Source organism: Boleophthalmus pectinirostris, unplaced genomic scaffold (genome assembly GCF_026225935.1).
Source record: "Boleophthalmus pectinirostris isolate CB_2022bp ecotype Guang Dong unplaced genomic scaffold, ASM2622593v1 HiC_scaffold_4, whole genome shotgun sequence".
In the NCBI taxonomy this organism is placed as follows: domain Eukaryota; kingdom Metazoa; phylum Chordata; class Actinopteri; order Gobiiformes; family Gobiidae; genus Boleophthalmus; species Boleophthalmus pectinirostris.
In genome coordinates this window covers 14099243-14115107 of record NW_026571353.1, presented here as the reverse complement: position 1 = coordinate 14115107, position 15865 = coordinate 14099243, and the positions used below count along the sequence as shown (strand labels likewise).

The following is a 15865-nucleotide window of genomic DNA, read 5'->3' as shown; positions in this document are numbered from 1 at the left end:
GTTACGAAATGTCAAAAGTGTAAACCAGTGAACAAAGCCAAGGGTGGTTTTGGGATTTTATTTTATCTAAAACAAGTTTTGAGGTATTTTGTGTGTGTTATATTCCATGCCTGTCCATTCATATTTTTGATGCCTTCAGTGAGAATCTACAACGCAAATAAGAATGGAAATAAAGAAGAAAAAGAAAAATTCGTCCAAACTGTTGTGTATAAAATAATGATTTGCAGGCGTCATGGATTCAATGTAAAACAGACACAAGAATAATATATCTCCTTATGTACATTTAAAAGTGGTTCTCTTCTGTAAAGTTATGTTGGAATTTCCGTTTAGCCTTTAAAATTCCAAATCTTCCAAATTCCAAGCTTAAATTTGCCTTACAATATGGATGGCTATGAATGTATGTAACTACGTGACACCAGTGGGAATAATTTATGTTATTGTGTTAAGAAAAAGAAAATAAGAAATCACAATTTGGTGTATTTCTTGCATTCTGGTCTGTAAAAGTTTTTCAACATTGCTTCTGGCCAAACTTTATCCATCTGTCCTGAAATAGTTGTCACAAAGAAGAACAAATTGCAGTGGTCTCATATTCCTCCTGCTGCTGTATGATTGTATGTAGTCACAAAGGGCTTGCATGTTCCTCCATTTTACAAAACAGAAAGAGAGAAAAGGCAGAGAGCTGGGAGCGTGACATCAAAGGAGAGGTACGTCTACTCCGTGACGCTGGGGCCCCTTGTGTGTGATTGTAATTAAAGATAGAGGTGGTCTCCAAGAGGAAATAATTATGGGATGCTGGCAGAAAGAACAGCGGAGAGGAGGTGGAGGCGAGGTGGAGGTGTGGGAGACAATCCACCAGGGACAGAAGAGGTCGTGCTCAAATCCAGGTCATAGCTCCTCTCTGTACTTGCCTCCACACTAATGTATTTGTATTTGCAGGAGCTCATTAGCGAGGAATGAGTGTTCTTCACAGCAGAAATAATTAATATTTTGGGTCTAGTATTTTCTTTGTGTGCACGCAATAAGAAAATGATTGATGTTCAAGCAACTGCAATCAGGTGTGGAATTGAAATTGAGAGTTATTGTTTGGATACACCATCTCATTCAATGTCTTTTGTCTTTATTTGACTACTGACTACATCTTGTACACACACCGAGGACAACAAATATATGAAGTAAGATATATGGAAGTAGCAAAGGAAAAAAAGTTTAGTACATTAAGTAGTTATTAAATTTTTTTTTTCTTAACTACATAATTCTACATATCTGGCTTCATATATTTGATGTCTTCTGTTTGCACAGTATATAAAATAAGTAGAAGGGAGTAAAAATAAGGAAATGGTGTGTACAAACTTTTGACTGGTAGTGTACATCTAGATTAAAAGTCTGGTGGGGATATCCGCCACTGGCTCTTCTCCATGGAGCTGTGATTGCAAGTGATTCCCCTTCACACAGACCTAAGCTGTAACTTGGCCTGGCGGCGCTGCCTGCTTGTCTGCATGGAAATAGATATGCTTAATGTCATACTGTGGAGCATTCTAGGCAATGCAATAATGTCTCCAGTTGGCAGACCCTCAAACAGCACCACCAACAAGGTATTCATAGGTTTGACTAAATCAAATTTAAGACTTTTCTAATACCTTTTTAAGACCACTTAAATGAAAATTAAGACCAACTTTGCATCCATTATGCGGGTGGAAAAACACCAGATCCAATTCTAATAATGACCAACCAACTACTATATCGAAAATCTAAGAACCTACACTTCCCATGATCCATCCAACATCTTCCTCCACTCTACTGATTCTTTATTCATTTCCGGTGCCAGAAACCAAAGTACTGTTTGCACATACTCCAAATTAGACGTATTCATGTTACGTTACTTCACGTTGGGTTTTTTTTTTTTTTTTTTTCCCTCCATTTAGCATTGCACTGGAGCCCGGTTGAGTATCCAAGAAAATTGGCTAATGAAAAGTAAGACCTTTGTGACAAAATAAAGACTAGGACAACATAATTCAAGACTTTTTAAGGCCTTAATGATGTATTTTGAACTTTTAGCAACAATATTTGTCTTGTTACATTAAAATGTAAAGAACAATTTTCTCCCCCAGAGATATGACAAATCTGCATCATATTTTTCAACACAAAACCAGCAATAAAAATATATTCATCAAATACTTTATCCCTTGTGCAATGCATGTGTGAAGACATTTCTTACTGGCATTGCTATGAGGAAACAGACCCACAGAGGCAACCTAATTCCACATCTTTGCGGCTTGGCTTTCAAATGGTTGTTTTTGCAGCGTAACAAGATAGCGGTCCATGGCAGCCCACTCGTAATGAGAAGAGAGACAGATCGCGGTCCGGATGGTAACCAGGGAGTCGCCGGGCCAAGACATAATTCATCAAGGAGCTTCTAGTGGGGATCAGAGAGGATTAGAGCTTTTCAGACAATACAAAGAGGAATTACATACACGGAAAATGAAATCTTACATCTCAGGCCACCACTCATCTCTAGCCTGCTGCTATTAATGACAACGCACAGAACAATGCAACCCATTACTCCTGACAATTGCACAAAAGCGCCATATGTTATAATGTAAAATCAACACCCACCTAAAGTACTTCACTTAAATGCCAGGCTATTCTTCTGCAGTGACTAACTGAGTTTCGAAGATGCGCTGTGTCAGTTTTTAAAAGATCCCCCGCCAACGCTTCGGAAAAGAAAACTGAGCCACTTTTTGTTGCGTTGTCACAAAGCCATGTTTGAACTAGCGATCGTCTGCTCACTCCATTTTTCAGCCTCGTCTTCTGTTTTATGCAGAGGGCTAAGAAAGTCAATTGAAAGTTAATTCCTTGTGCTTGATTAATGGGCGCTGGAGGAGGTGCTCTAATCTGTGCACTCTCCCCATTCAGAGACACACAGGTAATTATTGGGTTCTTCGCTTCACGCTAATGTTTGGCTGCTACTTTTTGACATTGTAGGTATCTTCTCTGCGGGCTGCTTTCACGACTCAAGGGCAAGTTGTGAGTCACTGGTCTGGACAGTACAAATGGAAAGGTTAATTGATGTTTCTAAAATTTTACTTTACTTATCACGTATTTCACGCAACCTGGGATTGTTTAGTTCGCCACTGAGCCAGACGTTATATGTACAAAGATAGTGTAAACAATTACAAAGGTTGGCAGTTCAATCCCAGCTTTGGCCCTTACCGATTGTGTCCTTAGGCAAGACACCTCACACACCTTGCACAATATACACAAAAAGTTAAAAAAAAAAAAAAAAAATGCAGCTATAAAAGGCAGTCCTGATCAAGCCTAGCTCATGTTCTGGAGATGGGTCCCCACAGTTTGACAGTTTGCCCCGGCAGTAGGGATGTAACGATATCCAAATCTCTCGGTACAATATTATCACGATATGCATCTCACGGTACGATGATTTATTGTGACATTTTGGAGAGGCTTATATAATTGTAGATGGGACACTTTTTTGCTTTTAAAATACCTTGACAAGATTTTGGTGTGAATTATTTCTGTGATAATCCCAAGAATTCACGTCAAAAACATATTTCTTCATGTTGTCTCCACAGAAATTAAACATGGGATATGTAGTTCCCTATGTTTATAAGATGTAGCTTCTATAAAACCATGCATTTAAGCAAAGAAACTAGTAATTTGATATTTTGTGACAGCTCACAATATTATTGTGAGACTTTTGATGATACGATATCACGATATGTCGATTATTGTTACACCTCTACCAAGCAGCATTGAAGGATGTGTCAAATGCAAAGGGCAAATTTAACTATGGGGACAATTAAAAGTGTACCTTAACCTAAATAAAGTAGGTACGGAGGTATGATAGTGTGTGTACCATTGTGTGTGTGTGTGTGTGTGTGTGTGTGTGTGTGTGCGCGCACGTGCGTGTGTGTGTGTGTGAGAGAGAGAACAACAAATTGTAATTAGCTCCTTACTACAATCTGGCTTGTTTACATCCATGAGAGAGTAATGAGCTACTCTAGCTGTTTCACTCCAGACTGTGACACTTCTGGCACTATAGTTTCTGCACCAAGCAACACCTCATTTAAGTGTTAAATTATGTAGGTACAACTTTACAACATTTGCAACACCCAAAACAAGTACAACAGACTAATCTCTATTGCTGCCCGAGTCCTTGCTCAATATGCTCCATATATACACACTATAATGCATTGTAATAAAATCAGAAATGTTTTGCCCTTTTAAGCTTTTACCGGGCTCCATTGAGTAATCAGAGCCATGCAGGTCCACATCACTAACATTGTGGTCCATTGCTATCAGATCTGAGGCGGAGTTTAATTGCATCTTTCTTGAACAGACGAAAACAGATCTTAATGGACAACACAGATATCAATGATCAAATAAACTTAATAAAATAGCTTTTTGGTTCTGCTGCACCCGTTTCAGAAGTTAATTTACTCGCTGCTATCAACATCAAATTTAAAGTTTATGGGTTTATGGAGTCTATTTCCTGGAGTTTTTGTCCTATCTGTCTGGTCGTTTTGGTTATAATGAGAATATTAAAATCACATTCACAGATTAGATTTCTGGATTAAATAAGATTACTGCCGTGTTTATATGATACTTAACAGAACCTATTAATATGGCTGAATCCTCATTCAGCCATATTAGTGACATATTTTCCTCTCCATAGAGCAATGCAGGGTGTTTAATTGTGCTATTAAAAGGGGCAGTGCACATTTTTTGTTATGTAATAGAAAATTAAGTAAATTAAAGTAAAGTGAGACCACTGTGTGCTGTCTGCAACATTTTTATAAAACATTGTTATCATCCGCAAACCAGAAAGTAAGATTGTTGCTGTGTTGCTAGTTTGAGTAGTTAGGGTGCTGAGAATGCAAGAAAAGTGAGAAATAATGTTGGACAGTTGCTGCTAACAATTTAAAATGAAACTTTTTGACAAACATTATACTAGTTAGCATGTTAATTCAACATTTTGACACATAGGCTAGTCTTACACATTTGCATATTTAACAAGTCTTTAAATGCTTTTCTGTGCTTTTCTTCTTTGAGAAAAAGGAGCAGCCTTCTCAGATTACATTACCTAAAATGTGTCTTTTGTTCGGTCGCAAGTATGAGAATAAAAGGGTTTCACGTTTCTTGGAGAGATTAGAACAGGGTAGATAAATTAGATTTTCCCACAAATTCTCAAGTTTATGAGAAAATTTGATATTATGAACAGTTAAATTACGTTTTAGTTAGTTTGCACAGACAGATTCCTATTGTACTTTGTCAAAAAAAAAAAAGACAAGATTAATACAATATTTCGGTATTATTTAACCTGATTAATTATAAAAGTATTGGATGTTGATTGATTGCTGTGTTGCTTACTATAAATGGCAGCTATATATACTACTTTGACATCTTGAGAACAATAAAAGCAAAAACTATAACAAGTAAGAAATCACGAGATATTAGCAGACAAGATATTAGCAGTATATACTGTATTTCGGTTAATAGTTTTTTAACAAATACAATCCCCGGTGTTATTTAAGGGAAATTACAAACACTTATACGATACAAATGTTGAAATATATCCATCACACTATCATTGGTTAGTGTATAGTGTAGCCAAACGTCCCAGCTTCCCAGGCTGTTTTTGGACACCATATGGACACATGCTGTACTCTAGATTAGCTTGTGGCTAGATACACACACACCTCCTACTCAACTTCTCCATGTTCCTTTGGCTTTTGTGCTGGAGTATTCTGAGCTGTTTTCTATGTAAAAATGTCAAATCAGTGTGGTGCACGGACATCTTGTGACAGCCCGTAATCCAGTTACAGCACCCACTCGGCACCAAGCAAAAACTCCTCCTCACTTAAGCTTTGAATAGCAATAAATCTGTGGACAAAGGTGTTGGGTAAAACTGAAAGACCATGCCAAGCTTCAGTACAGCCACCGTGAAGATGCATTGGATGAAATAGCACCAGTTCTACAAACAGACTTGTACAATACTACAATCAGGCAGTGGTGGAACATAACAAAGTAAAAGTCATAATATATACATTTTAGGTATCAGTACTTTACTTTTTGGATCCTTTGGTGGATCCTTTTTACGTTTACATCCCTACATTTGCGAGCAGATATCTGAACTTTCTACTCCACTACACTACAACTGGACTAAAAGTAAAAGTTTTTTTTTTTTTTTTATTATAGTTTGAGGCCTGCTGAAAAACCTGAGTTACCTAGGTTATTTTTATTTTGTTATATTGTTATAGTTTTTAGTTATTAGTTATACTTAGATTGTAGTTTGAGCAAAAAATCATAACAGCAAATAAAACAGCTAAAGAAAAATAGAGATTCAGTCGTTTCTGTTGAACAAGATTTAGCACAATTCCTTTATCAATTGATACATTTGAAGCTGTATTAGATCTCACGATCAGTGTGAAATACTTTTTACTCTTTAAGTACATTTTTAAACAAATACTTTAATACTTTAAATACATTTTTTCATGTGATACTTTTTACTTGGAGTATTTTTTTGCTCTGGTATCTGTACTTTTACTTAAGTAATAAAACTGAGTACATCTTCCACCACTGCAACAAAACATGGAAGCTATGGCATGTGCTCTATATGCAGCTGTGTCCATTCACATATTATTCTATTTTATAATGTCAAAAAGTAACAACATTATTCTGTATTAGGGCCCGACAAATATGGATTTTGTTGCGGCCGATATAATACCTATAAAATGGGAGTTGGAGCTGCTGATAGCCGATGTGTTTCCAGGTGCTCATATTGGCCGATAATATTGGCCAACCAATACAGCAGTCAGGCCCTATTCTGTACACCTTGGTAGTTGGATTTGACTCAACTTCTGATAAGAAAAAAGACCTCTAGTGACAATAGAAATCGATTGAATTTGAGCCAGAAAATCTGTTTTAAAATGTATTTAGGACTGAACAAAGAGACATGACCTAAATAGAGAAGATTAAACCAAATAGACTTTCAGCTGCTTTGTTGCATCAGAAACTGACTTGGAAAAGCACATTCATGAGGCACAGCTTAAGTTTTGATAAAGAGTACAATTACATACAAAGATTTGGCTGGTACGTTGCCAGAAAATAAGCAACCTGTACATCTGCCATCTGTTCACAGATACACAGAAAATAACAGCATGTCAGTTTTGTATTTCAATGTTTTGTTTCCCTCTACAGTGAGGACAGGCCAAGTCCAATCCAGTCTTTATTGATGACTCCCAATCCTTCTTCTTAAACCCTAATACCAGAGCATTATTTTACTATTACTAATTGCCATTACCATTGCAAGGCTGTTGAGTGCTTCGACAAGACACTCTACACACATTACTGTAAGAACATTTTAGTACACCCCCTATTCTAATAAATCATAACCTTCTCTTGAACATTTGAGTACATAAATAATACTAATAATTTTGCCATTGTGTCTTGGCCATTTGTCCTCAGCAGACCCTGAATGTCACGGAGAAAGAGCGTATGGACCACGGTCACTGCCCTCTCAAGCTGATTGAGTAAAGCTTATTATCTGCAGCCGTCACAATGAATCCATTTCATCAGGCACACAGCTCTCTGTATCAACTGTCCACATTCATCTCGTCCAATTGAATTGGAGCCGGCCGGTCATGCAGGCGGGCGGCCCTCTTTATGGCTGACAGCCTTCTTGTTGCCACAGTCTCTCTTAAGCAGATTAGCTCCTCCTCAGACCTGGTGTATCCTCCCTGCTGTGGATGGACTTGATTAACTGGCTCTGGAGTAAACAACTACTCCAGGATGACCTTTAGAGACACACTTTCTGCTCCGTGTGTGGGCCAAACAACTGCTGCAATCTTGTATTTTATCTCATTGGCACACAAAGCAAATTAAGACAAAGTTTATGGTGTCCAAAAGACACACTGCACCAATCTCCAAATGCCACTAGTCTGCCCAGTGAGAAGCAGAGCTCCCAGAGAGATCCCTGAGAACAGGTTTCAAACACTATGCTTTGCAAAAACAACACAGAAGACATGTATTCATACAGCATATTTCAAACTTGCATACTTACATAGAGAATAGTCTCATCTATGTTGGACCTGACCTATGACAATCACAAGACCTGTATGTACCTTCCTTAGTTTTAAAAAAGGAATTACAATCACAACTGAACCTGGGCTGCCAGTAGCTAAAACTGCATATAAAAGGGCCATGCCTCATGTGAAAGTTTAGAACTTCCAGAATTTACTCACTGAGCTGCAGAGGCTGCACTAGCCCTGATTCATGATTGGCTGCATGTCGAAATTTAAGTAGCTCACCATGGAAACTGGCAAGAAAATGAGACTCATGTGAGGCTAATTCTGCTTTCTGATTGGATAAGAACCTACTCCAAACCTAATCTTGAGAACCTAAACACTAAATTATATCATAAACATCATGACCATCATGTCAAATGTTTTTGTAATGAAGAGTAAACCAGTATTCAGTGTTATGTTATCTTCATGTACTTTCAAAAATATAAAAATCATCTTCTTTAAGGCCAGTGTGACTGCTGTTGTCACTATGAAAATGCACACTATAGAAAATAGACATATTGGTGACTAGTTGTTTTCCATCCATCCATTTTCGTCTTATCCGGGGCCGGGTCGCGGGGGCAGCAGCCTAAGCAGGGACTCCCAGACTTCCTTCACCCCAGACACGTCCTCCAGCTCCTCCGGGGGGACCCCGAGGCGTTCCCAGGCCAGCCGAGAGACATAGTCCCTCCAGCGTGTCCTGGGTCTTCCCCGGGGCCTCCTCCCGGTGGGACATGCCCAGAACACCTCCCAAGGGAGGCGCCCAGGAGGCATCCGGAACAGATGCCCGAGCCACCTCAAGTGGCTCCTCTCGACGTGGAGGAGCAGCGGCTCTACTCCGAGCTCCTCCCGTGTGACTGAGCTCCTCAACCTATCTCTAAGGGAATGCCCAGCCACCCTGCGGAGCAAACCCATTTCAAGCGCTTGTATCCGTGATCTCGTCCTTTTGGTCACTACCCAGAGCTCATGACCATAGGTGAGAGTAGGAACGAAGACTGACCGGTAAATCGAGAGCTTCGCTTTTCGGCTCAGCTCCCTCTTCACCACAACGGTCCGATACAGCGACCGCATCACTGCCGAAGCTGCACCGATCCGCCTGTCAATCTCCCGTTCCGTCCTTCCCTCACTCGTGAACAAGACCCCGAGATACTTGAACTCCTCCACTTGAGGCAAAGACTCCCCACCCACCCGGAGAGGGCAAGCCACCTTTTTCCGGTCGAGAACCATGGCCTCAGACTTAGAAGAGCTGATCTTCATCCCAGCCGCTTCACACTCGGCTGCAAACCGCCCCAGTGCACATTGCAGGTCCTGGTTCGATGAAGCCAACAGGACAACATCATCCGCAAACAGCAGAGATGAGATCCTGTGGTCCCCAAACCGGACCCCCTCCGGCCCCTGACTGCGCCTAGAAATTCTGTCCATAAACACAATGAACAGAACCGGTGACAAAGGGCAGCCCTGGCGGAGTCCAACATGCACCGGGAACAGGTCTGACTTACTGCCGGCAATGCGAACACAGCTCCTGCTCCGGTCATACAGGGACCGGACAGCCCTTAGCAAAGGGCCCCGGACCCCATACTCCCAGAGCACCCCCCACAGGACACCACGAGGGACACGGTCGAATGCCTTCTCCAAATCCACAAAGCTCATGTGGACTGGTTGGGCAAACTCCCATGAACCCTCGAGCACCCTATGGAGAGTGTAGAGCTGGTCCAGTGTTCCACGGCCAGAACGAAAACCACACTGCTCTTCCTGGATCTGAGGTTCGACTATCGGCCGGATTCTCCTCTCCAGTACCCTGGCATAGACCTTACCGGGAAGGCTGAGGAGTGTGATCCCCCTGTAGTTGGAACACACCCTCCGGTCCCCCTTCTTATACAGAGGGACCACCACCCCGGTTTGCCAGTCCAGAGGTACTGTCCCCGACCGCCACGCGATGTTGAAGAGGCGTGTCAGCCAAGACAGCCCCACAACATCCAGAGACTTAAGGTACTCAGGACGGATCTCATCCAACCCCGGAGCCTTGCCACCAAGGAGCTTTCCAACCACCTCAGTGACTTCAGCCCGGGTGATGGATGAGTCCGTCTCCGAGTCCCCAGCCTCGGCCTCCTCCTCGGAAGATGTGACGGTGGGATTGAGGAGATCCTCAAAGTATTCCTTCCACCGCCGGACAACGTCCCCAGTCGAGGTCAGCAGCTCTACCCCCACACTGTAAACAGTGTTGGCGAAGAACTTCTTCCCCCTCCTGAGGCGCCGGACGGTTTGCCAGAATCTCTTTGAGGCCGTCCGATAGTCCTTCTCCATGGCCTCCCCGAACTCCTCCCAGCTCAGAGTTTTTGCCTCCGCAACCGCACGGGCTGCAGCACGCTTGGCCCGCCGGTACCCGTCAGCTGCTTCAGGAGTCCCCCGAGCCAGCAAGGCCCGATAGGACTCCTTCTTTAGCTTGACGGCATCCCTTACTTCCGGTGTCCACCACCGGGTTCGGGGATTGCCGCCGCGACAGGCACCACAGACCTTACGCCCACAGCTCCGAGCAGCCGCATCGACAATAGAGGCCGAGAATGAAGCCCACTCTGACTCCATATCTCCATCCTCCCCCGGAATCCGGGAGAAGTCCTCCCGGAGGAGCGAGTTGAAAGTCCCTCTGACAGAGGGCTCTGCCAGACGTTCCCAACAGACCCTCACTACACGCTTGGGCCTGCCAGGTCTTTCCGGCTTCCTCCTCCGCCAGCGAACCCAACTCACAACCAGGTGGTGATCAGTTGACAGCTCAGCCCCTCTCTTCACCCGAGTGTCCAAGACACGCGGCCGGAGATCAGATGACACGACTACAAAGTCGATCATCGACCTCCGGCCTAGGGTGTCCTGGTGCCACGTGCACTTATGGACACCCTTGTGCTCGAACATGGTGTTTGTTATGGACAAACCGTGACTAGCACAGAAGTCCAATAACAAAACACCGCTCGGGTTCAGATCAAGAGGCCATTCCTCCCAATCACCCCTCTCCAAGTGTCACTGTCGTTGCCCACGTGGGCGTTGAAGTCCCCCAGGAGAACAACGGAGTCCCCGGTCGGTGCACTGTCTAGTACCCCTCCCAAGGACTCCAAAAAGGCCGGGTACTCAGCACTGCTGTTCGGCCCATAGGCCGACACCACAGTGAGAGACCTGTCCCCGACCCGAAGGCGCAGAGACGCGACCCTCTCGTTCACCGGGGTGAACTCCAACACACGGTGGCTGAGCTGTGGGGCAATGAGCAGGCCCACACCAGCCCGCCGCCGCTCCCCGCAGCCAACGCCAGAGAAATGGAGAGTCCAGCCCCTCTCAAGGAGTTGGGTTCCAGAGCCCAAACTGTGCGTGGAGGTCAGTAACACTCAACCTCCCTCACAAGCTCAGGCTCCTTCCCCCCCCCAGCGAGGTGACATTCCATGTCCCCAGAGCTAGTCTCCATGTCCGGAGATCCGGTCGTCAAGGCCCCCGCCGTCGACTGCCGCCCAGATCTCTCTGCACCGGCCCCATATGGCTCCTCCCACGGGTGGTGGGCCCACGTGAGGACGGCCCCACGTCGCTCCTTCGGGCTAAGCCCGGCCGGGCCCCGTGGGGGAAGGCTCGGCCACCAGGCGCTCGCTGACGAGCACCCACCCCAGGCCTGGCTCCAGGGTGAGGCCCCGGTGACGCCAATCCGGGCGACGTAACTGGCCTCTGTGTTGCACTCATCATAAGGGGCTTCTGAACCGTTCTTCGTCTGACCCGTCCCCCCGGACCTGTTTGCCTTGGGTGACCCTACCAGGGGCATGAAGCCCCCGACAACATAGCTCCCGGGATCATTCGGGCACTCAAACCCCTCCACCACGATAAGGTGACGGTTCAAGGAGGGGGGGGGTTTATTCTTAATATTTAAAATTTCTGATTAGCTTCTTTTTATTTAGCACTTGACGCAGTTTGACTTCAGCTACTCCCGGTGTGTAGTGCATGAAGTCAGCACAAAAGAGAAGTGTAACTGTGATTGTCCAGGCACCTGCAAATGAGCTAGTCTAGTTGGTCACTAAAGATCCATCTTAGAAAATCAATGTTGAGGAATCGCTCTGTGTAGGCTGGAATATGGTTCTTTATATAGCTATTTTCTGATTAAAAATGTGAATAAATAGAGTGTTGTGCCACCCTGTCCATCACATTTCTTTAATAAACTCAGGGCATTAGGCTGGGAGAGGAGGGCAATGTGTAATTTGATTAGTATGATCTTATTAGTCGCATCTTAAAGAGATGAAGGCGTGTCCTTGGTCTGAGGTGCTACCAATTTGCAGTGCTGTTTTAATAGCTCCATAAACAGATAAATATTGATCCCTAAATGCCACTACACAAATATGAATAGTGCCGCCCTTCACCAGTCCTGTGGGTGTTCCTGCTGATGAAAGATGTCTCTGGTAAGAAGGAAAAAAAAAAGGATGTGTCTAAAAAGGTGAAAATTGATTTACTCTAGAGAATAGATTGTTTTCTGTACAGTTTATCCCATATTAAAGATATGCCAACACAAAGCCAAAACATATAACAACATAAAACAAATACCAATATAATCTCAACAATTTTTTTTTAATGAGCAATAAGACACAAAATAATAACTGTTTATGAATGCGGTTGCTTTGAAATGATGGTGCATACTTGTTCAGTTGAAGAAGAAAACATTCTTAACTGTACAACTAGCAGCTCGAATTTGTTTAAAACATGAACAAAGATTGTTCCAACAAGGAAAAGATGGTGAGGCATAAACAAAGACCAAGGTTACTTTGCTTTGAAATCTTTGAAAAGTATTTTTTAAGTATTCCTTTAAAATGCCTTTAGTCACATGTCTACACATATTATAAAAAACATAAATGCTAGAAGAATAGATTTTTAAGCTGCCAATGATGTTACAAGTATTTCATTCTTGTGTGTTGCTCAAAGGAATTGCCGTCTCTTCCGTTACCAGTGTCTAGGAGCTAAAAGCTCTTTACCCAACCAAACAGACAAAGTATTGAGGGTGAATGGCTAATGAACAGCGGTCCTTGATAGCGTCTGAACAAATGCCCCTGCTGGGTTTGTTAATGAGTTTAACTTGAGTGCTCAGCCGTTTTCCTGCATCTTGCACATATTAATTTCATGTAAATGGGTTTATGCCATGGAGACCACTGTGGATAGGGATACAACATGCACAGTGCACACTACAGCAACATCATACAGACAAAACTGGGGCATGTTTATAAGCTGTCTATAGGAGCAGTTTCCATATGGTGGGTCATTAATGTAGTTGGCAACTTACAGTGAATATACATAGTTAGAATTCTTAGATTCACAACCATTCATTCTGCTAGTCATTATTATAATTTTAGAATGATTCTTCCTTATCATGGGTCATATAGCTTCTCATTAATTAATACAAGTTTCCAGTATATAAAAAGAAAGAGAAAAGGATCCTGGACACTGTCAGACCACAAGAGAACAAAGACAAAAAAAAATAAATGGCATTTGAATTGAAAGTGCAATTTCAATTACTACAATTAGAAAATCGCAAACATTGCAATTTCCTGAATAAACAACAAAATATTGTAAGTAACACCGTATTTGAGACCTCTACAGACATATTCGGAAATGCATGGGATTCTTGTGATACTGGATAGATCTGAATCCTACAAATGAAACATATTTTTGAAATCTATACCACATATCTTGAGAGAAAATTTTAAACTATCATCATGTTGTCATGTTAGAATGTTGTTATCTCCTCAAAAACCTACAGTTATGTGCTGTTTCATTCACATATGTTTGAGTACATCCTTATTATTAGTTGGTTGTCATCTCCAAACATCAAAATGTTCTGTTCCACCTTGTGACGCCACAAAGCAGTAGCTTTCAAGTTAACAGCTTTAACCTTTTGTATGGTGGAGATTGGAAATCCCAATGCTCAAATTATCTTAATGATTCTAATGAAGATTTAAAAACACAGTGAGGCACTTCCTACATTGCAACATGACATCACAAGGTGGAACAGTGTGTTTTCCGTTTAAGAGAAGAAATCAGCCTAGGTTTGAAGGATTTGTGTGTTAAACATGTGAATGAAACAAAACACAACTCTATATTATATCTAAATTTTTGATAAGAAAACAAAAACATTACAACAGATTAGAAAACAGTGTAATATGGGGCCTTTAAGCCTTAAGACATCTTGTAACTACACAAATAATCTTACACTCATTATTTCCTTCACGCAAAGACAGAAGAAGTAAGGAATGGCGCTAAATACTTGCCAAGAGTGAACTATTGTTTATGTAGACTTGATGCGGAAAATCTTTGTTACTCCATCGTATTCTACACCAACTAACACCGTGTAAAGTTTAATATCCTCATTTATAGACCTGTGCATCCTTTAGTGTTCGAGTAATTATCACCAACTTCTCCTATAACCCTACTCATTCAAATCAATAGATCCTTTACTTGCACCGCTGTGTGTCTATCTCTCTTGTAAAGCCTGTAAGCTGTGGACTGGCCTTGGGTCCAGAGCTAAAGATCGATAGCTCAGCCTCAGTGTAGCGCTATAGGCTCTTGATTGGTTTGCTTTACGGGTTTAGGGGGATGAGGGCTGCAAGCGAATAGAGCCATGTTGCTAAATATTACAGGGGTAGGCAGAGATAAAGACTATAAGCCCCACAGTGCAGCTATAGCCCAGGAGGGGGTGTGACCCATGGTGTCAGCACACCATGGGTTAATAGGACACACAGTTATATAGGTGGGAGGCAGCACATCACAGCAGAGCACACAGCATCAGCAGCTATAGGGAAAAACAGTGTAAATGCCATTGATTGTGAGGCAGCAACCATTAGTGTTTGAACCTGAGCATAAAACTACAGATAATGGAGTGAGTAATTAGCAGTTGTTTTAATAAAGGTCAGATTACTGGAGGGTGTAATTTAACATACTGAAATGGATTGCATTCTAATCAGTATTTACAACATAACTCAAAACAAAGGTCAGAGGGACAAACAGAAACTTACAAAACACTGTAGCCTACTATTACTTCTTTTCTATCACCCCCTACTGCACAAATACCAATACAACTGCTGACATCAAATGTGAAGTACTACTACTGCTGTCACAGAAAAATGAAAATATCAACAGTTACACTTTGTAAAAAAAAAAAACTGTATAGCGGGAAAAAAACAGTTTGTAGTATTACAAAAGTTCGTTAAAGTGGAAGTAAGCACTAAATAAAAAAATCTTGCTAAACCATGTTTCTGAAAACCAGCTTTGTGGTCAAAACCATATAAAACTCAAGTGTATACTACTGTCTCCAGCGGCCCCTGCGATTTCAAATATTACTGCATGTGACATCATGTATTACTCCCTTAAATACAACCCTTGTGAATCAGGATCCTCACTCTCTCCTTTAGTGCTCCTGCCAAAGCTTAGCAGCTCTATTTGAAATAAATATATAAATATAAGATACATAACATATCCAAACCAGGGGTGCCATTTGTATGAATAACACTCCATCAGTTTCTAGGTTCAGTGGGCAAGTTCGGTTTTGCTTTTTTGAAGATATAAAATGCTGTACTGAGCATCACATTACACATTACTCACACTGGCTAATTATGAGACTACACATATGTTATGCAGTATGCACACAACTATTTCAATAGCTATTCATTGCTTTTTGAAACAGAATAGTAAAGATGGCAAAGAGGACCTGCTGTTTTACATCTGTCTCCAAACACCTTCAGAAAATGTATGCCTATAGCAGAGTTAACCACAGGACTAAT

At 42.1% G+C, this 15865-nt stretch overlaps 1 protein-coding gene across 2 annotated transcripts in view; it reads right to left on the bottom strand.

Moving 5' to 3' along the window:
• Positions 1 to 15865, bottom strand: part of galnt9 (polypeptide N-acetylgalactosaminyltransferase 9) — a 150188-nt gene that overhangs the window by 131686 nt on the left and 2637 nt on the right. The window lies entirely within an intron of this gene.